This window comes from Mustela erminea, chromosome 3, assembly GCF_009829155.1.
Source record: "Mustela erminea isolate mMusErm1 chromosome 3, mMusErm1.Pri, whole genome shotgun sequence".
Lineage (NCBI taxonomy): Eukaryota > Metazoa > Chordata > Mammalia > Carnivora > Mustelidae > Mustela > Mustela erminea.
In genome coordinates this window covers 104590703-104611912 of record NC_045616.1, presented here as the reverse complement: position 1 = coordinate 104611912, position 21210 = coordinate 104590703, and the positions used below count along the sequence as shown (strand labels likewise).

The following is a 21210-nucleotide window of genomic DNA, read 5'->3' as shown; positions in this document are numbered from 1 at the left end:
TTGGAGCAGTGTGGGGCTCCACCTGGTGTCTAAAGTGGGCAGTACAAGGCCAAGCTGGGAGCGCGCGGAGTGGTGCGGGGAGCCAGGCATCATTTAGAGGAGGAGGGTACCCTGGGCAGGGCACACTTTACTGAATAGATACACAACAAAGTAGATAGTAAAAAACAAACACGTAGGGGAGCTAACCATAAGAGCAGAATAAAAATCAAATAGGGAAGAAACAGATTTCAGCTAGGGTGGTCGGGTATCTCTTGAAGGAAGCTGAGGCCTGCTGTGCAGGTCTCTGGGAGGAGAGCTTTTCAAACAGAAGGGACAGCCAGTGCAAGCCCAGGAGGGTGCCAGGGTCAGAGGAGAACCAAGGGGCAGGCAGAGCAACGCGGCCAGGGAGATGACAAGCAGACAAAACTCTGTCAGCGGCAGGGTCCTTGTAAGGGCTGTGGCTTTGACACGGCGTGAGAAAGGGAGCTGGTGGAAGGTTTGGAGTATGGAAGAATCGCCATTGGACTGCGCATTCACAGCATCCCTTTGGCTCCCATGACCTACGATGCAGCCCCCGGCAGAAGCGGGAGCACAGGCAATGATGGTGGGCGCAGCAGGAAGGTAGCAGCGAAGGTGGGGAGCGGGCTCAGACTCTGGGGAGGGTTTGAATCTAGAGCCAGCTGGGCTTGCCAACAGACCGGATTGGGGGAGGGGGGTGAGACAAAGAGAGAAGCCCAAGATGACCATGGGGGTTTTGGTCTGAGCAAAGGGCAGGGTGGGGTCAACATTAACTTAGGTAGGGGACATGGTAAGGAGCTCTTTGGGAGGAAGTGTCAGGAGCTCGGGTTTGGAGATGGTGAGCATGGGCGCCTCGTAGACTTCCCGGGAGAGAGGTCCGGAAGTGAGGTGCTTCCCAAACTGCAGTGCCTCGGGTCTCCCGGAGAGTTTCTTAGCCAGATGCCCGACACCTGCCTGGTCCTTCCACACCTGAGGGTCTAAATTACTAGGTCTGAGCAGGGGCCCAAGAAAGTGCATTTCTAGCAGGTTCCCCAGCAGTGCCACTGCTGCCAGACCGTGGACCACTCTGAGTGGCACTTCAGCGGCCAACTGCATATGTGACTCATGTTCAGGAGAAAGACCTCCGCAGGACTTAGACTCTTGGAGTCTTTGGTGCATAAATCCATGAGCCTGGAGGACGTCTCCAAGAGAGTGTGTGTCGAGAGGGAACAGAAGAGGGACAATTCCGGAGCCCTGGCCTGGCGGGGGTAAGACACTGGGCAAGGAGGAAGGACCCTGAGATGGAAAGAGCAGTGAAACAGAAGAGCAGTGAAACAGGGGGAAAACAGGCAGAAGAGATGCTCCGGGGACCAAGGGAGAAAGGGCTTCAGAAAGGAGGGGTGATGGGCACTGTCCAGCTCTGCTGACTCGGGCGCATCTAGTCATCTGGCCTCAGAGTTAGAGGATCTATTTTGTGATTCCTTTTTATTAAAAAATAAAAGGAGGGGCAACTAGGTGTCCCAGTTGGTTAAGCATCTGACTTGGCTTTGGCTCAGGTCGTGATTTCAGGATCATGTCAGGCTCTGTGCTCAGTGCGGAATCAGCTTAAACACTCTCCCCTTCTCCCTCTGACCCTCCCCCACCCAACAAATAAATAAATCTTAAAAAAAATAAATAAATAAAAGGAAATACACGTCTTATGTTATATATCACATATATCCTCTATGTTATATATCATAATTATGTATTACGCTTACATAGTATAATTATATCATGTTTATAATATATAATCTATATTACATATTATGTATCTCCTTTTATTTTATATATTATATAATAATATACATTTTACACATTTGTATTACATAATACATATTATTTAAATAATATAGAGATATACTAAAAATAAATATGAATAAATATAATGAAACAAAAAACTAGATGTATAAATTAGAATTACAATATACATTTTTTAAAGAGGAGATTACTGTCTCATAGCATTCCCCGACATCACAATTGGGAATTGCAGCTTGAGGCCAGCAATCCTGAGCAGGGACCCGGCTGTCAGGAGGCCTGCGTGGAATTCCGGGTCTGTAAGGTGGTGCGTATGCAGTGTGGCCGTGGCTGGGGTGCAGGTGCCTGGGCCACAGGTGGGCAGGTAGGAAAGTGACGGTGGTGAGAAGTGGCTAGTCTCTGGGTGTGTCTTTAAAGGAGAGCCGGCAGGATACACGAGCTGCCCGGATGCGGGTGTGAGGGAGACGAGTGTCGGGAAGTCCCAGAAGTTAGGTCTAAGAGACAGGGAGAAGAGTTGCCATTGAACGCCACGGGGAAGACACAAGGGCAAGCAGGTTGGAGGGAAACCTCGGGAGTCTTGTTTTATTCAGTCTTGGGGTTCCATGAAACGTGCAGAACACAGCCGAAAGTGAGGATCTGGAGCTCAGGGGAGATGCTGGTGGCAGACGCACAGGCCACACCTAAGCCGGCTGCTGCCTGAGCTCCCTGAGCAGTGATGGGCCAGGGAGGAGCCAAATGAGACCTGAGCCCCAAGGGCCCGCCCGTCCCTCCGGGGTGACTGCAGGGACATGCAGGGACGCGGTGGGCAGCGCGCAGAGGGCAAACAGGCCAGCTGCTCCAGGGACCCAAGCTCTAAAAGCAGGGGGATGGCGTGGAGAGACCCAAGGCCTTGGAGCCTGAGGAACTTTCCCGAGCCTCCTCCTCTCTGCAAGCAGCATTGAACATCCCCAAGGAAAGCACCAACTGAGCACCCTCTGCATGCAGAGACCTCATCCATGGTTCAACTGTATGACACAGCCACACTCCCCGACCCTGATCTCCGTAATCTGAACTCATATATTCCATCGCGGGTTTATCTCTGTTTTAAAGGAGAGGAAATGGTGGACAGCGCCCCCTCCGCCCCAGCCCCCAACCACGATCACACAGCAAGCCAGGGTTCGAGCAGGAACAGAGAGGCCAGCTTTCAGAGCCATGAGGCAGGGCAGAAAGTGGGGTGGAAACCAGCATTTACTGAGCACCTCCTGTATACACTTCCTACATACCGAGCACCCCACCCAGAGAATTAGCCACCCTGTGAAGTAAGTCAGATAGTCCTCACTTCACACATGGATGAATGCAGGCTGCCACATACAAAACGACCTGTCCGAGGTCACAACTTATAAATGGTGGAGCCAGGCCTGCAAACCAGGCTGTCTGAATCCAGAGGCCACTTCCATGTCTGTGGGTCAGGTAGGGTATTGGGGGGGGGGGCATGCCCTGACACCCCTGCTGTCCCCAATCCATCCGCACCACCAACAGAATAATGGGTAGGATCCACTGAACAAAAACATGAGTGCCTTCAAAGCATTCAGTAAATCAGCAACATTTTTTTTTAGATTTTATTTGTTTATTTCAGAGAGAGAGCATGCCTGCACACGAGCAGGGGGGAGGGGCAGAAGGAGAGGGAGAAGCAGACTCGCGGCTGAGCAGGGAGCCCAACGTGAGGCTTGATCCCAGGACCTTGGGACAATGACCTGAGCTGAGGTTAGACCCCTTAATTCACTGAGCCACCCAGGCACCCCAATCAGCCACATTTTAAAATTAACATTATTTTTATGACAAGAGCATCTACATATATTAGAATAAAGATACATACATGTCTCCCAGGCATATTCTGCTTATGTGTACTTGGTGGGAACATGGATTGGTCTGTCCTTTCCCCTACTCCCCGGCACCCTCAGAGTCCTACCAGCCAAGAACAACTGGTCCAGCCCTCCCTTTCCTACCCCTATTTTCTCCTTCTCAGACCCTAAATATCTGGCAGGGCTTCTCATTAGGAAGCTCCCACCCCCATCTCTCTGGCCTGGATTCTTGCAGGAGACTCCTCACTGGTCTGCCCACTTCGGGCCTTGCCCCCTACTCTTGTAGTCCATTTTTCAGCCAGTAGACAAAGGGACAGTCTGCAAAATATCAGACCATACCTCTTCTCTGCTCAGAAGCCCCCCGCCCAGTGCTTTCCATCTCATTCGGAGTAAAGGTCAAAGGCCCTACAAGATCTCAACCACCCCCTTCCCCACCCACCTCAGCACCTCTACCCAGCTCTCTGCCCCACCACTCCCTCTGCTCCAGCCATGCCAGCCTCCTTTCTGTTCCATAAACATGGTGCCCACACTCCTGTCTCAGGACCTTTGCTCATGTTGTACCCTCTCCCTGGAGCACTCTTCCCCCAGCCATCCACAAGTTTCAATCTCTCACCTTCATCCCTTCAAATATCCCTTTAGGGAGACCTTCGCTGATCCCCTATTTCAGATAACAATACCCCTCTCCCCTACCCTGCTTTTGTATTTCTCCCTGACATTTTCATCCTTTATCATACTATATACTGTAGTTGATACAGACTGATCTTCTATCTCCCTTAACCCTTATGTAAATGTAAGCTCTGTGAGGGCAGCTTCATGGTCTGGTTTGTTCACTGCTGATTCCCTACCCCTAGAATGGTGGTGGTCCAAAAAAGGCCTTCAGTACATATTTGCCAAATAAATGAATGCCGGATAAAATGGTGCAGGGACTCCAGGAGAGAGATTTGTCTGTCCTCCACCCTCTCCCACTCAGCTCCAAGCAGGAAGTGAGCGATGTCCAAAGGATGAAGGAAAGTGACTGCAGGAGGTGGAGGGAGAAGTCAGAGATCTCCGAGACGTCCCTGGCAGGCAAGCGTTGCGATGGCTGCAGGAGGGCCCAGATGATGTCAGAGGTGTGGGTCGCGTCTTCCCCAGGACAGTGCCAACTGCTCCCTTCACATTTGCCCCGTGAGCCTCGTTCGGGGCTGCCTGCCCTGCAGCCACCGACGAGGGGCGTTTGGGTCAGAAACTGCATTTGCTCCGTGGCTCTGAGCCACCCCGCGCCAGGCCTGTGCCCGCGCTCCCCCTGCACCCTGGACCTTGGGTGCCTGTCCGCCACCCACCAGAGGGCAAACCGGGCCGGGAAGGGTGAATTGCCTTGCTAAGGTCACACATCCAGCGTCTGAGACTGGAGTGCAGACAGAAGTCTCTGTCTGAGGTCTTGGCAGCTGTGCAGGGACACCATCTCCTCACTCTGAGGGGCAGTTTCTGAAGATGAATGTCATAATTGCCATCTGCAGATGGTGGGTATATCACTGGAAGGCCACAGTGAGGTGGCCTCAGCCCCTCCAGTAGACTTTCCTCCTCTTCTCCTGACCCCTACCCCAGGCCACCTGAAGCCTCTTCCTTTACATCCTGGTTCGGGGGTGCAGAGCAACTCGGTGGGTGACTCCTGGGGGCGGCTGGGGGCATATAAAGCAGTTTCTTCCTTCAGCTCCTCACAGACAGTGTGGCTGTCCCTCACACAGCGAGGCTAGGGCAGTGGGAGCAGCAGCCCCCCAAGGAAGCCTCAGGAGGACCCTCACCCCCGGAAGTCTGGAGCTTTGGGTGTCTGCACTGGGAGGAGCCGTCTGACCATTCCAGATGTGTCCAGCAGAGGGCAGCAGGAGCCCGGGGAAGGCCCAGAGCCAGGCGGCTGCGGGGAGCTTGGGTGGTTTCCTCCATGGGAGGAAGAAAGACACAGACTGAAGGGCACGTCAGTCCAAACAACCTGCTCCACCTGGGGCAGCCTACCTTTTGTTTCTTCACAGGGCGCCCCGTGAGATTTCGTTTGACCAAATCCTCTCCAGCTGCTACTGTAGTTACTGATTCATAATGACAAACTGAAAGTCCTCAAGTTAAATTATCTTCGAGTTTTCCTTTCAGACCGACAGTTTGGTTTGTAGTTCAACACAACAATATCCCATACAAAACACCTATCTGTGGGATATCTCACAGCAACACACACACGTCCTGCAGTCGGTGGTTGAAGGCTGGGCGCTGGGAGGTGGACTCCTGGGCTGGGACCCTGACTCCACCACCAGCCATGTGGCCTTGGCAAACTACTTCATCTCCCTAAACTCACTTTTCTACTCTGTAAAATGGAACTAGTAATGGAGCCAAACACAAAGGGTTGTGTGTCGTGAGGAGTGGCTGAGGCAACGCATGGTTACACACATGGGGATTGCAGGCTAACCTTCCTCGTGTTCGGTCTGCTGTCACCTGGGGAACCCTCCTCTCCTCCCCTCTCCCCCTCTGAGCCTTTCTAATGTAAGAGTCATGCAGGTTCCCCCTGATGTACACCTGCTCGAAGGCCAGATTCCCCTAGCTCTCTACTTCTAGGGTTCAGTTGGATGGGGTTCATCTGTGTGTGATCAAACTCCAAAATAACATTATGTTAGACCATGAAGAGGTTTGTTTCACTCACATGTAAAAGAAGGCAAGAGATGGCTGGTACAGGATTGGTGTGGCTGGTACAGATTGCTGGTACAGGTTCCCTGGTTCAGGGAACCATGAGGAACTCCAGTTTCTTCTAACTACCTGTTCTGCCAGTATCAGTTCATGGCTGCTACTTCATGGTCCAAAATGGCTGCTGGAGCACCTGCCATTAACTCCACAGATGGTGGTGGTCTGGTCTTTGATGGTGGCAGTGGATTCCATAGGGGTTTGGGGAATAAAATCAAGAAGACTTGGTGACAGATTCACTATGAAAATGAGGACCAGGGAGGTTTAAAGGTTCACTCCTGAGTGACTGATGTGAGACCACATGAATACTGTTGCCGTCTCCTGAGACAAAGACAGTGATCCAGTGGCCAGGAAGTGGTAGGCTCTAGAGAGTCACAGTGTGCGTTAGCACATCAACACTGTGAGGAAGCATGCAGAGCAGAAACCTGTCTAACCCAGTCTTGTGCTAGAAAGATGTTAGCAGGCTGCGGAAAAATCAATTAAATCTAGGTGAACTTGAGCCCAGAACTGCCATCTTGAATTTTAGGTGAACATTTGCCTTCTTGTTTAGGCTGCGTGCCCCTGGACGGTGGTGCTCCCAAACTTCAGGTCAGTGTTCAAAATTGGGTTAAAATTAATCTTGTTAAGGGAAAAGTTGACAGCAGAAGTGTTTGTTACCTCAGGCTTTTGACAATAAAGGAGTGTCCATTGCTCCACGTGCAGACCAGGGATATAAACTTAATCAAAAATGGAACATAACCTTGAGGGGATAAACCTTGTTTACTAAAATCTCCTCATGTGTGCCAGTCATGTTTGTATATATTCGGGGAGAAGACTTGGTATTTAGAACGTTCAGCCCTATTTTGCCATCGCCTGAGACCCTAACACACCTTAGGCTCTGGAGAACTGCAGAGCTTGGGAATACCCTATGAGGAAAACACAGTAGTAACAGGTGCCTTGGCATGGGACGAATAGAATGGACTCTCTGCTTCCTTTGGATGTGCAGGAAACAGGCAGGGGGAGCATCGTCTTTAAAGGAGAGTCTGAACTCCACCCCGGAGGAGGAGATTCCTTTTGGCTTGCAGTTGTGCAGAGGAAAAAAGCATTCAGAAGAACCACAAAGCCCCCGACTGTGAAATAAAAAGAGTATATCTTGGTCCCACTGTTCCTTTCCCAAGGAAAAGATACATGCAGAGGCGGGTCCTCACCTCTCAGCCCAGAAAGTCCATCCCTTACTGCCTCCAAAAGTGAAATCATGCTCATCACAGCCTCCCCATCATCCTGGATTCCTGGGAAGAGCCTCTTTCCAGACCCCACCTCTCTGCGTGGTCACGTTTCTCTCTAGCTGTTGACTTGGTCAAGGTCAAGGCATCAGGAGAAGAGCACGGGTTCCCCTGATGGCTCCACGCTGCTGGGGAGGCCTTTCCAGAGCCAACTCGCCTTTGGTGCGAGGTGCTGCAGTGGCCCAGTCCTGCAGGCCACGCTGGTCCCAAGGGAAGGTGTCTGTCATCCCCATCTGTGTTCTCTCTTGCAGGTAAGTCAGGCTCGAGCAGCCGGGAGGGCGGTGTGATGACACACTTGGCAGTTTGGGAGCAAAAGCGGCCACAGTAAGACATGATTGATTCATTGCATCTCAATTCTCAGCTGGGGGAGCCTTCAGTGTGCAGACTTCTCTGGTCCCAAAGGAGACTTCTCTGGGTCTGGAAAAGAGGATACCAAACTTTGGGGTCCCACTGAGGGCCCTTACCCTTAACCTTGATTGCTTAGCCTTGACTGGGGGTGACAGAGGTGACGGTAGCTTTCAGGCACCGTCAGGCCAGGATCAAACCCCATAGTCTATGCATGTGGCTTGCACTGGGCTGCCTGCTCCGAGGGGGACATCTCCCTGTGATCTATGACATCGGCTCTCAAGAGCTTCTTCTGGCAGCTTCTAATGGCTGAGACCTTCTAGCCTGGGATGGAGGGGTGCAGGGAGCATTCTGAGATCTTGTCAGTCCCACCTGGGTGCTCCAGAAGACCCTCGTCCTTGGTGGCATGCGGCCTCAGCCATCTCCAAACTCATGGCATCCCACCAGACATATCACCTACCCCTGGCTCTGTGTCTCTTCCTATCACTCTCTCTCACCATCACCTCCCATCAAGGTTCCGGCCAGTGGAAAAGAGTTTTATATTCTAATGACCACATACGCGAGGGGGTTGGACTGTGATGTCTCTGTAGGCCCTGGTTTCTGAAGCGACGTTTGAATTTTGGCAGCGAAACGTCAAACTCTCATGGGCCAGCCCCGGTAGTGTGTGCGTGTGTGTGCGGCCCCGAGACCTGGCCGTTACCCCTCCTCCTGACCCTTAACCTTCTCGGTGGTTCCAGGCCTCAGGACCCTATTGCAGATAGAGTCATCAGGACAGGACCTTCTCTTGCCTGGGTGGGCGTTAGGGACAGTTTATCTCAAGGGTTATGCAAATTAATTTTCTCTGGATGTTAAGGGAATAGGACCTGGCAGGGATATGCAAATTACTGCTTGCATGATGCTTTGGGAATGGGCGCTCAGGGGCTTGCGGATGATTTCTCCTGGGGTGCTCTGGGGTGGCTGCTCCCGGACTCTGGACCCATGGGAATATGGGAAGAAGGGATAAATAAATGTCTTCACAACCCCAGCTTTAAGAAAGTGAGTCTGGGGCAGGAAATGGTAGGGTTTGGCCCCAGGCTGCCCTCTCTGATAAGTGGAACGATCCTGAGACCAGGGGCAGCCACAGATCTCTCCCCAGGGGACAACCCCTGCCCATATCCCTTCCTCCCAGAGCCTGGGTCCTTCCTGTCCGCCAGGGTGGTGGAGTCTAGCCCTCCCCCCTGCCAGGTTCTACATGGTCTTGGGGATATTTCTTTTTCTATTTCATTTTCTTAGTGATATTTCAGCTTTCCAATGGGCTTTGTCTTCCCAAAATCAAATTGATAAAGTGTTGTTGCTCATAAACTATTCCGTTCTCCTCAGGACAGAATCTTTCTGGCATAAATGAGGTCTTTGGAAAAAGGGCTCAGAAGCCCGGGATCCTGCAGGGTGGGAGGGACGGGGTAACTGAGGTGCCTGGCATCTCCTGGCAGGGCCTGGCAGCACGGGGTGGGGGGGTCTCTTAGGGCTCATACATGTTTTCTAGTCTGACGCCTATGAAAGCCCTGTGAGCATAAGGACAGTTCATCTTGAAACACTTCAAAGGTCTCTTTTAAAACAATTGTAAGGGGATCCGTGGGTGTGGTGACTGCTAAGACTAAGATGAAAAGCTCTTCCTGGAAGCAGGGGGACGTTAAGCACAGCGAGAGGTAGAGAGAGGGCACCAAAGTGTTGCCTCTTGCAGGACCCAGCCCCCACCCAGTGCACAGAACCCCCCCCCAGCCACTTCCGCCACCCACCCCCTCACTCCAACCTACCTGACCCTCTCCTATCTGTGAAGTGGGGTGAGTGATTATCACTCCCTCATATCAAGCAGGGATGACCATATACAAGGTGCCTCACAGGTCCTCAGAGCCTGCCACTGAGTCACACAGCTCCCAACACCCCACATGTCTCCACCCTCCCCTGTGCCTGAAGACCCCCTCCTCCCGACTGAGCACTGACTGTGAGAACACAGTGCCAGGAACGCGACACTCCTGTCCAGTGTCACAGAGCTCCAAAGCCTACGGAAGCAAAAGGAAGGCCCCCTCCCTCCACTTGCCCTTCTCCCTATGCGCAGTCTTTAGAGGGTCCTCACTCACTGAAGAAACATGAGCTGGGGAGGTGGTGGGGGGGTGGGAGCAGGATGTCACCATCGGCCTCCAATCCTGCTTTCCAAATGAGGGCCTCAGGCCCCACAGCCAGGAGTCAAGGTTGGATGAGGGGGAATTCCAAAGGGAATTCCCTTCAAGTCCATCCCCCTTTTGTTTTTGAACTGCTCGACCTATGCCTGCCTCAAACCCTGCCAGGGCAGGGCCAAGGGCAAGCAGATCTGAGCAGAGTAAGTTGTAGCGCCGTGATTAAAATCAGTATCCCATGTAATGCAACGTGACTTGCTCATATCATCCCCCCTTAAACTTGAAAACCACACCTTCTTGCAGTTGGAACTATTATCCCCATTTACATTGGAGAAAAGGGAGGCTCTGGGAGACCAAGGGACCCACCCAGGATCCACCAGTTAAGAAGTGATTGATCCAGGTGTGGTGGGCTGGATAATGGCCCCCAGAATGACAGCTTTGAATGCTCCCTGATAGCACAAAAGAGACTTGGCCAATATAATTAAGTTCAGGATCTTAAGATGGGGGGAGGCTGTTGGGTTTATCCAGGTAGGACTGGTGTGATCACAAGTATCCTTGTAAGAAGGGGCAGAAGGAGGCTATACACAGAGAGAAGGAGACGTGACCCTGGGAGCAGAGGCTGGCCTGGTGCCAGGACAGGGTCCCAGCCAAGGAAAGTGACAATCAGAAGCTAGAAAAGGCATAGAAGCTGATTCTCCCTCAGGCCTCCAGGGAGCCAGGACTTTGGCCCAGGAAAGCTGATTTCAGATTTCTGGCTTCAGAACTGCAACAGAATAATTTGTGTTTTTTGAAGCCTCAAGCTTGTGATCATTTATTAGAGAGGCCGTAGGAAATTAAAATCCCAAATCTCCCCACTTGGCATTTCCTCACTGCTCAGTTATATGGTGGATCCTGCTGGCAGGATGTCCTGATGCTGACAGGGGAGCGGCCTGATCTGACACCTTTACTCCCCTATACCCAGAGACTCCTGAAGTCCAGACCATGGCATGTCATCACTATATCCCCAGGGCCTGATATGTAACAGGTGACCAGGAAGTGGGACTCGACTTCCTTCCCATTAAGAACAGCACACCCAGGGTGCTTGGGTGGCTCAGTGGGTTAAAGCCTCTGCTTTCAGCTGAGGTCATGATCCCAGGATCCTGGGATCAAGCCCCAAATCAGGATCTCTGCTTAGCAGGGAGCCTGCTTCCTCCTCTCTCTCTCTGCCTGCCTCTCTGCCTACTTGTGATCTCTGTCTGTCAAATAAATAAATAAAATCTTTAAAAAAAAAAAACAAAAAAAAAAACAAAAAAAAAACCACCCTACTCATGGCTCCTGTGAGTTTTCCCTTAGGTCCCATCCTCCCTAGGACAGAGGTCCTGTCTATCTAACCATCTCCTATGTGTGGTCTGTGTGGCTTTTGTGACTTCTTGGCCTCCCACACCAGAGGAAGGGAAAGGTGGTCAGGTAGGAGGCAGAGGAATTGCAGTCAGATTTTGGGCTCAGATCCCAGCCGGCTGGGAAGCTGTGGGCCAGGCCTTTAGCTACCCGCACCTTATGCTTTCATCTGAAACGGGACATTAACAACCCCTCCCAGAGCTGCTCTGAGGGTGATGCCCACCAGTGAGTTATGCACACTCAGGCTGTGTTACTCACCAGCCCTCACCGGGTGGGTGGCTGAACTTCTCTGAGCATTAGCACCTCAGGAGCACCAAGCTGTGTCTGGCAGGGCTAACTAGAGCAGGGCTGTGACCTCTTGTCCTCCTGGACAAGTCCGGGCACTGGGGTAGGTAAAAGGTCTTAAGAAGAGTAAGGTGAGGCCAGATTATGAAGGACCTTGAATGGCACCTTTCACCCGTTGTTTCTGCAAGCATTTACTATACACCAACCCAATGGCAGACTCTGATTTAATGGTGTCCACACAAGGCACAAGATCCCTGCCATCATGGAGGGATCAGACAAGCTCCAGAGGAGGTCAGCCATTGAGCCGCAGTAGACTTTGAGCAGAGATTGAATGTGTTGACGTCTGTGAATGTGTCTGACTTTTCTAGGTGAGCCCAGCAGAGCAGAGAGGCTAGAGGCAGAGTCAGGATGATTGGGTCAGTTCAGGGAGGAAGGGGGGAAGGGGCTGAGCTGAGTGACAGCAGGAGCATGAGTGCCTGCCTATCACCCCAGACCCTGTGCTGATTGGTGTGCATGAACCCAACACCCTAGCAGGTCGCAGAGTAGATGCCCTGTTGCGGGAGGGGGGTAGGATGGGGTGTCCCAACAGCATTTGGGCACAAGAGAGGTAGGGAAGAATTCAAGATGATGGAAAGTAGAATGGCCTTGAAACACTTGGGTCCCTCAGTGGGGGTGCCCGCTCAAAGCCCCAGTCTAGCTGACTCTCTGAAACCTCTGTCACAGTCCTGGTCAGGTCACCAGCAGCTCAGCCAAAGCCTCTCCTGTGGTAAGTGTACTGAAGCCGGGCCCCAAAGCTGAGGCGGCGTGCCCCTCAGGCCTCAGGAGAGTCCACACAGGCTGTGCAGCTAGGCCGGGAAGACTTAAATACTTGTGTGAGAAAAGCAGGACGGGTGGAAATTCATGAGCCAAGGAGACAACCTGACATATTAGAAAAAGAACAGAGCGAATCTAAAGTAAGTAGATAAGAGGAACTAATAAAGGTAACAGCAGAAATTAATTTCTGTAAAGAAAACTTTTTTTTGTTAAGATTTATCAAGAAAAACAAGATCTAAATAAATATTAAGAAGGAAAAAGGAATATCTGCAGATGTTGAAGACAGTCAAGATTTAAAAGGATGTTCTGAACAACCTTCTTGCAATAAAGAAAACACATAGGAAGTGTAACTTTTTTTTTTTAATGAAGACTTACCAAAATTGACTCGAGAAGAAATTGAAACCATATGGAAAATTGAAAACTGAAGAAATTATCAGTTGATAAACACCTTTTCTCAACAAAGACCTTGGTCCAGACACTTTACCAGTAGATTATAATGAATGTTCAAGGAAAAAATTTCAGGAGGAACACTACCCAATGCATTATGAAGCTACATAACCCTGCCATCAAATCCCAACAAAGAGAGGAAAATTAGAAGCTAATATCACTCATATAAATATACATAATTTTTTTGAAATCCTCAACAAAATACTAGTGAACAGAATCCAGTGACATAAAAAAGTCGAGGCTCAGGAATGCAGAGTTGGTTTAACATTAAGAAGTCACTTCAAATATTTACATTAACAAATTAAAGGACAAAAATCATATTCCATCAATAGATGCAGTGAAAGCATTTGATAAAATCTGCCAACCATCTGTTATATTTTTAAACATAGAAACCAAGAATAGAAAGGAATTCCTTAGCCTGATAAAAGATATCTACAAAAAGCCTACAGCAAACATCACACTTGTAAGGAAGAATTATTGAAAGTATTCCATTTAGGTTAGGGACATTGACAGCACTCCCATCAAGCATCGTTCTGGAAATCCTAACTAGTACAGGAAGGCAAAAGAAAATAAAAAGTGTTGGAATTAGAAAAGAAAAGACTTGGTTATGGATGATATGTTTACCTAAATTCAAATAATCTGGTATGTTATTAGAAGTCTGGTATTCAATAGGTTTCTGGAGAAAAATCAATGAAAAACAAACACCAGAAACAAAAAGATAGAAAACAGAACTTTTAATATACCACTTAAAATAATATTAAAAATATAAAATATGCAAGGTTAATCTCACAAAATTTGTGCCAAGGCATTGGTGGAGGAATTACTAAAACTTGAGGCAAGGCATGAAAGAAGACCTGTATAGATGAAGAGACTATGCCATGATCCTGGATTGGAAAACCCAACATATTAAAGCTGTCAATTCATCCCAAAGTGAATGATGAAATTTGATTCATTTCTGATCAAATTCCAACATTTGGGAAACTTTAAAAGCTAATTCCAAAATTTTTATGAAAATGATCAAGAATTCAACCTACTCGTAACACTTAGAGTAAAGCCAGAGCGTTGAGGATGGCAAATAGACTGATGTAGAGCTCAGAAGACTCGCTCAGTGGGAGATACCTATATGTGACAGAGATGCCCTGCAGAGTAGGGGACGGGGTGATGGACTTAAATAACTGTGTTGGGACTACTGGTAATCTGATGGAAAACAATGAAATTGAACTCCTCCTTTCTACCCTACATAAAAATCAATTCCAGGTGGATTAAATACCTAAATGTGAAAAGAAAATTGATAACACTTTCAAAAGACAATATAGGAAAATACATTTATGGCCTCAGATTAGGAAAGAATTTCTTCATTGAGATAGAAAAAAATTTAAATCATAAAGGGAAGATGAGTAAATAGGCCACACTAAAATAAAAGGCCCTGTCCAAGACTTTCAAGAGGGTAAAAGTATAAGCTATGGTGAGGGAGAAGATATTTCCTGCACATATGATCAACAGGAGACTAGTATCCTATAAACAGGACCTATGAACTAAGTTGAAAAGACAAACAGCCCAACATAAAAATGGACAAAGGCTATAAAAAGGAATGTCATAGAAGAGAGAGTATTGAAAGGTCCACAATTTATGAAAAGTTGCTAACCTCCGTTAGTAGTCAGAAAAATGCAGATTAGGAAGTGGAGATGCAACATGGGGGGTTTGGGTGGTAGGAAAAGAATAAATGAAACAAGATGGGATCGGGAGGGAAATTAACCATAAAAGATCTTAATCTCACAAAACAAACTGAGGGTTGCCAGGTGGAGAAGGGTAGGGAGAGGGTGATTAGGTTATGGACATTGGGGAAGGTATGTGCTATGGTGAGTGCTGTGAAGTGTGTAAACCTGGCGATTCACAGACCTGTACCCCTGGGGCTAATAATACATTATATGCTAATTTAAAAAATGAAAAAACTAATAAAAAATAAATAAAATTTTTAAAAAGAAAATGCAAATTAAAACACAGTGAGATCCAATGTCACAACCCTTAAATGGACAAGAATTAAGAAATGTCATAAGGAAAAAATGTAATAAAGAATTGGTGAGAATATGGAGTCACAGGGATGCTTAGACATTACTGTTGGGAAAGTAAATTAGTACATCCACACTGTAAGGCAATTTGGCAGCAAAACAACTGGAAAATTGGAGTGTAACCCCAGATGACCCAACAGTACCACAATGAAGTATTCACCCTGGAAAAACCCTTGAACAAATCCTTGAGAAACATATGATAGTACTTGTTGTAACATCATTTACAACAGCAAAAACAGGATGCTACTTACGTGTTCCTCAGTAGCTGGGTGGATACATTCATTTTACACAAAATACAAGTACAAATACACGTAGGGACGAGATTTATTATCAAGTGGTGTTTTCGATTTCCCTTCCTGTGAAGTTTATTTGGCTTTGCTTGCTATCAAAACCTCTTCTCATCCAGGGCTGCCATTGTCTGTGGCTTAGTTTGTACACCAAACAGAAGGCCTTGAGAGGGTGAGTGGGAGCTGAAATCCAGCCTTGCTCTACTCCCTAAACCATGCACCCAGGGGCAGGCTATGTCTCTCCAGAGAAAGGGGGGCACCTGTTAGTTTGCCCAGTAATGTCATCTGTTCCCTAAACCAGGTGCTTGCAAGTCTGGCTCTGCCCAGTAGGAGGCATTTCTTTTTAATTCATCCACCCAGAGGGAGCATCATTTCTAATTCACACAAAGGTACTTTTTAGGTTTGTAGGAGCCCTGCCCTGTTCTCCACCCAATACTTCCATGCCAGGAGAATCCTGTCCTAAGGAGGCAGGTACCCAGGCTTGTTTCACGCAACCAGGGAAGTGGGGAGAGGCGCAGGTAGAAGCTGAAGCAATGCCTTGTCCTGCCTTTGTCATGAAGAATCCAAGTAAAGGGCCGGGGGAAGGAAAGAATACTGAAAAGAAGCCAGAGAGGCACAACTGATTGTAATAAGGAGAGCTAGGGGTGAGCATGGGAAAGAGCCAGAAGAGTGCCAGAGGACTCGTGCCCTGGGGAGTTTTCTGTGCTTTACAGAGTGAGAGTCCTAGGCAGTTGAGAGAAGGAAGAAAATCAGAGAGAAGAGAGAAGGGAATGTTAAGAAACATGGCTAAGAGTTATAAATTGGATATCCTTTAATGTAGAGATTCAAATCTATTTTTGAAAGAACAGATATAGTTGAGCTATGGTTGAAATACAAGAAACTGTGCATGTTTGAAGTATAAAATGTTATTTGTTGTGGTATGTGGCTACACTTACAAAACCACCACAATCAAGTTATGAATATAACCATCACGCCCAAGAACTTCTTTTGGGGGCCCCTTTTTGCCCCCTTCTTCCATCGTGCCCATCCTGCCATCCCCCAACTCAAGGCAAATACAGACCTATAGTGACCTCTTGTCACTATAGAGTACTTCGCATTTCCTAGAAGTATATATAAATGGAGTCATCCAGTGTATATTCTTTCTTAACTGGCTTCTTTCATCCAGTGTGATTATTCTGAGATTCACTCATACTGTTATGTATATTTGTTCCTTCATTCCTTTTTATTGCTAAGTAGAATCATAGTATTCCATTGTGTGGATACCACAGTTTGTCTCTCCGTCCATCTGTGGGTGGACATTTGAGTTGTTTCCAAGAGCTATTACAAATGAAGCTACTGTGAAAGTCACATACGAGTCTTTATATGAACATATGCTTTCATTTTTCTTGGGTAAATAAATACCTAGGAGTGGAAATATTGGATCATATAATAGGTGAATGGGTAACTTCTTAAGAAATCGTCCAGCTTAGGACTTTCCAAAGTAGTTGTACCATTTTATATTTTATCATCATTCTATTAGCAAATCAGATTTCATTAAAATTTATAACTTCTGCTCTAAGAGACATTGTTAAGAAAAGGAAAAAGCAAGCCACAGGGTGAGAGAAAATATTTGCAAAGAATGTAGATCTGAAATTGCAAAGAGACTAGTAGAAGGAGTACATTTGAAAAGGGAGCTTGGGAACCCAAGGGCATCTCCCATCAGTGGTATTTTAGACCCAGGAGCCAGGAGAAAGGGTGGTGGGACCTGATCTCTGGTAATACATCTGGAGGGCGGAGGGCTTGGGCTCTTCTTAGCTCTTGAGCAGACAGCTGGAGAAAGGTGGGTCTCAGCAAAACAACTCTAGTTGCCAGAGGATGAATTTTCTAACAGTCAGGAACTCCAGAGATAAGACAAGTCACCCTGATAGGCAGTAAGTGCCCCTCAGCAGAGGATGCAACTCAAAGCCAAGTTTGGATTGGACCCAGGGAGGGGCAGAGAGTTCTAGAACTTTCTAAATGTGTCCCTGTTGCTTTTTCTTTCTCCAATTACGCAAAGGCTTGGGCCCAGGTAAAAAGTCCACAGCATGAGTGTCTAATGCTTAGCTTTGACCCCGGGCCAGTCCTGTGTCCCCATGGGACACTCCGTTCTGACCCCACCTCGTGTGTCTCCTTAACAAGTGCCATGCATTCAATATTTCAGCAGTCTTGGAACCCTCACCATCTATAATCTTCTCTCCCTCCCACTGATTTTTTTCTTTTAATGTGTCTTCTTCCTGGATATTACTTACTCTTAACTTTTAAATATCTGCTTCTGTTAAAAAAAAAAAAAAAAGAAAGAAAGAAAGAAAGAAGCAACGACAACAACAACAAAAACAAATGAATGCCTGGAACAGATTTATAAAGAATGCTCCTGGAGAGGCGGCCGGATTAATTATTCAGCACCCTTTCCCTTTGTAACTATTTATTGTCTCATATGCATTTATATGGTACCTATCACCACAGATCTCGCTCATGCCGGAGACATAATTTCCAGGGACTGACTACTTGTCTAAGATGCATAGACAGTATTGCAGTACTATTTTATTTCTGACTGTAACAGCACGTGCCATTGTTGGGTAATTGTGTTCATGTTTTTAAATGTGAAAAATAATCAAATATAACTTGAAAGAGATTGTACAGTAATTCAAGGGGATATTAAACCACCAGGAAGTTAGTTGGCAAATAAATAGGCGTTTGTGGCTGTCTGGGTGAGCGATGGGGAGCTGCCTGGCTGTGGGGGAGGAAGAGGGAGCTCGGGAGACAAAGAGCAGGATCCAGCTGCCCTACCTACCTGCTGCCAGGTAGGTGTGGGGGGCGGGGAGGGAGCCTCCAGGGACCAAGAAGAGAAGGCTGGAAGTTACTGGGTCTCCTCTAAGGGAGCCAGACACAGAGGAAAGGGCGCAGGGCTGTCCTAGGATGAGAAGCAGAGGGCTGGATTATAAAAGGCCTCAGGTTTTCAGCTGTGTTTGTCTGAGTGACATCAGATGTCAGACTCTCCAGGGCCCTGGTGGGGCAGGGGGACTACCGTTTGTTTATATACCTACAACAAGCCAGGCATGGGAGGGGACCCCTATGCATCATCTCTTCTTTTTAATTATTAAACCATTCCTGTGGAAATAGGGTCACTGCTCTCCCATTTCACAGATGGGTAAGCTGGAGGTCAGGGTGATTAAGCAAAGAGCAAAAACCAAGTATCTTTCCTGATACCATGGTGCATTTCCCCCCATTCCCACACCACAAAAAACACAAAAACAAAAAAAAAAAAACAAAAAAACAAAACACTAAGGCGCAGTGCCTGCCTCCCAGAAGCTTACAGCCATTAGTGTTTGTTCTGGACTTTAACATGCCCGGATTTTCGTTCTTTCATTTCTCCCGTGCTTATTTTGGGGTGACAGAAAACACACCAGGCCGGGGTGAAGGGGTGAAGGTCTAGGCCTGTGTCCAGACTGTGCAGCGCCCCCTTCCCAGGTGCAGGGAGAGGAGAGGGGAGGGTGACCCCTGGGCGTCAGAGGCGGCCTTCCCTGGCAGGCAGGACCAGGAGGCAGACAGAAGAAATGGCCGAGGAGGAAAGATGGCCTACCTCTGGAGCCCTTTTCTTTCAGTCCTGGCCAAGGGGACAGCATCTGGCAGAGTTTTTGGACCCAGAATTCTGCATCTTGGGCCCACATGAGAGTGGGAGAAGGGTTCTTGCTGCCCAGATGTGATCAGCTTGATGAGCTTGACAGAGGGCAGGAAGCAGCGTCCTGCGTGCCTCTCCTCCCTGGCCTCATCTTCCTCACGGTTCCTCAAGGTCATAAAATAAGAATCTGTGAGATGTGAGACCCCCTTGAGGTTGGAGATGGGGTTTTGTGCCCTAACTTCTAGGGCCTTCTCTGCCCAACCTAGACTTACGCTAAGGAGGCATATGAATAGCTCTAGTTTGGTGTCAAGTACCAGAAACCGATTCTTTTATCTCAGGCCAAGAGGCGGGCCTCTCAGAGGCATGCTGACAGAGGAGGCAGTTGGGCCTCGGGGTGGGGTAGGACCTGGGGCCCAGTGTGCTCGGGTCCCCCAGCAGCATGCTCCCCTCTCCCCGCCCCCACCTGCTCTCTCACTCTGTCTCCTCTCTGCTTTCTGCCCTTTTATGTCCAAGGCTTGGCCTCCCAGAGTGTGAACCAATAGCCTTCTGTCAGCTCCCACATTCCCCGAAGAAGACTGGCAGGTTCTGCCCTTCAAGCTGTTAGCGGTCAGGGAGCCAGCTCATATCGTAGGAATATTGCAGTTTTCACTGAAAACATTTGAACTGGATGACGGCACTTCCCAGGAAAGAGAGTGCTGGTCTGAGCAGCCCATGGGTGGCCTGTCTCCCAGTAATCTGTCTTCCCCCGAGAGCCGCAGGGCCCTTACTGCTTTCCTGCAACGGTTCATGGTTCCTGCACCACGGTTTCTGTCTTTCCCTCCTCTCGTTAGGAACTGTCCTCTGCACAACTTTTTCTAATCGCCAGAGTTCCCCTTCTCTGGGCTTCAGCTCTGTCTCACCCAACACGCAACCCCCAAGTCCCCAGTCTCCCAGACACTAGCCCACCAAGACAGCCTTGGTCCCTGCAACCACTGGGAACTGCCTTTCTCTGTGCTTTTCAGCCACAAAGTATTTATGCCATTAGCCTGTTTTTTGTTTTTTTTTTTTCCATTTGTCATATATTGCCAAGTGCCCATCACAGGCCAGACTCCCTGTCTCAGGGATGTGGGGATGGCCCAAAAGACAAATCACCACTGAAACCTTGAATGAACTCGCATTCAAGGTATGACCACGAATAGGTAATAAATTCATAAAATTGTGTACACTTCTCTAGTCACAATAAAATTGCGCTGCACTTGGATGCTGAGTATCCATTTAAAAAGAGGGAGGATTGGCTGAATCTGGGTAATTACCAAAGGAAATTCATACATATGATTATTTACTCATGAATATTAATGCATAAAATGAGAGTAAAACATATTTAAAACAAAGTGTTCATTCCAACTACAGATGAATTTGCTCATTACTCTTTCCTATGTGGATATTAACTGTGATTTACCTGTATATCAAGCATCAGGATACAGCTCAGGTCTACCTGTGGCTAAATTAGGTTAGACATTTGTTGGTGAAAATTACAATGTTAACTCATTTCCAGAGTATTCTTGGTGCCAGCAGTTTCACATTTAGGTACATGACTTGCATTAACATTATCTGGTTAATGGTATAAACAGAAATTTTTTATGGATTTTTGGAATGTAGTAAGATGATATTAACACTATCTGGTTCTGAACTCTAGTTACAATGTGTATTTTAAAACCATTTTGAATCATGCTAATTTGAAATCTGAAACAATTCAAAAATGAGCTAGGATCAAGGTTGCATCATTGCAACTTCTAAAAATAAGGACTGGTACGTAAACAAGATAAAGGTAAAATAATAATTTCAGTGACTCTGGAGTTAGCACAAAAGATAACAATTGGATATAGTCAAAATTACCCTCAAAATTCCCTAAGTCATCCTAAAAATGTAATATGTGAAAATATACTGACTTAGAATACCTGCAACAAAACCTATTTTTTTTCTCCAACATCAGGATAAATTTCTCTTTCCTTGGTTGTGCATTAGATATAGAAGTTGTACATACCTGGGGCCATGTTGTGTGAAAAGTCCATGTTATGTGTATGACTGTTCATATGCAGGTCACACTCAGCCCAGCACCATGCTCTCTCTAGGACAGACACCACTGGAAAACCAAGACCAGGAGAGGTCACAATTCACTGAGGGGCTTTGCTTCAGATGGCAAGACTGAATTTCTTTTCCACCTCCATTTCACCCACCTTCCTGT

General features: G+C 47.8%; 1 protein-coding gene across 5 annotated transcripts in view; it reads left to right on the top strand.

The window, feature by feature from the left end:
* The window catches only part of KCNIP1 (potassium voltage-gated channel interacting protein 1), a 338382-nt gene that overhangs the window by 246529 nt on the left and 70643 nt on the right, over positions 1 to 21210 (top strand). The window contains exon 1 of one of the 5 annotated variants that reach the window (XM_032337036.1): positions 7877 to 7897. The exons of the other annotated variants lie outside the window; for them this stretch is intronic. The gene's annotated coding sequence lies outside the window, so the exon portion shown is untranslated. Of the gene's footprint in view, positions 1 to 7876; positions 7898 to 21210 lie in introns of those variants that run through there. 5 annotated transcript variants of the gene reach the window in all.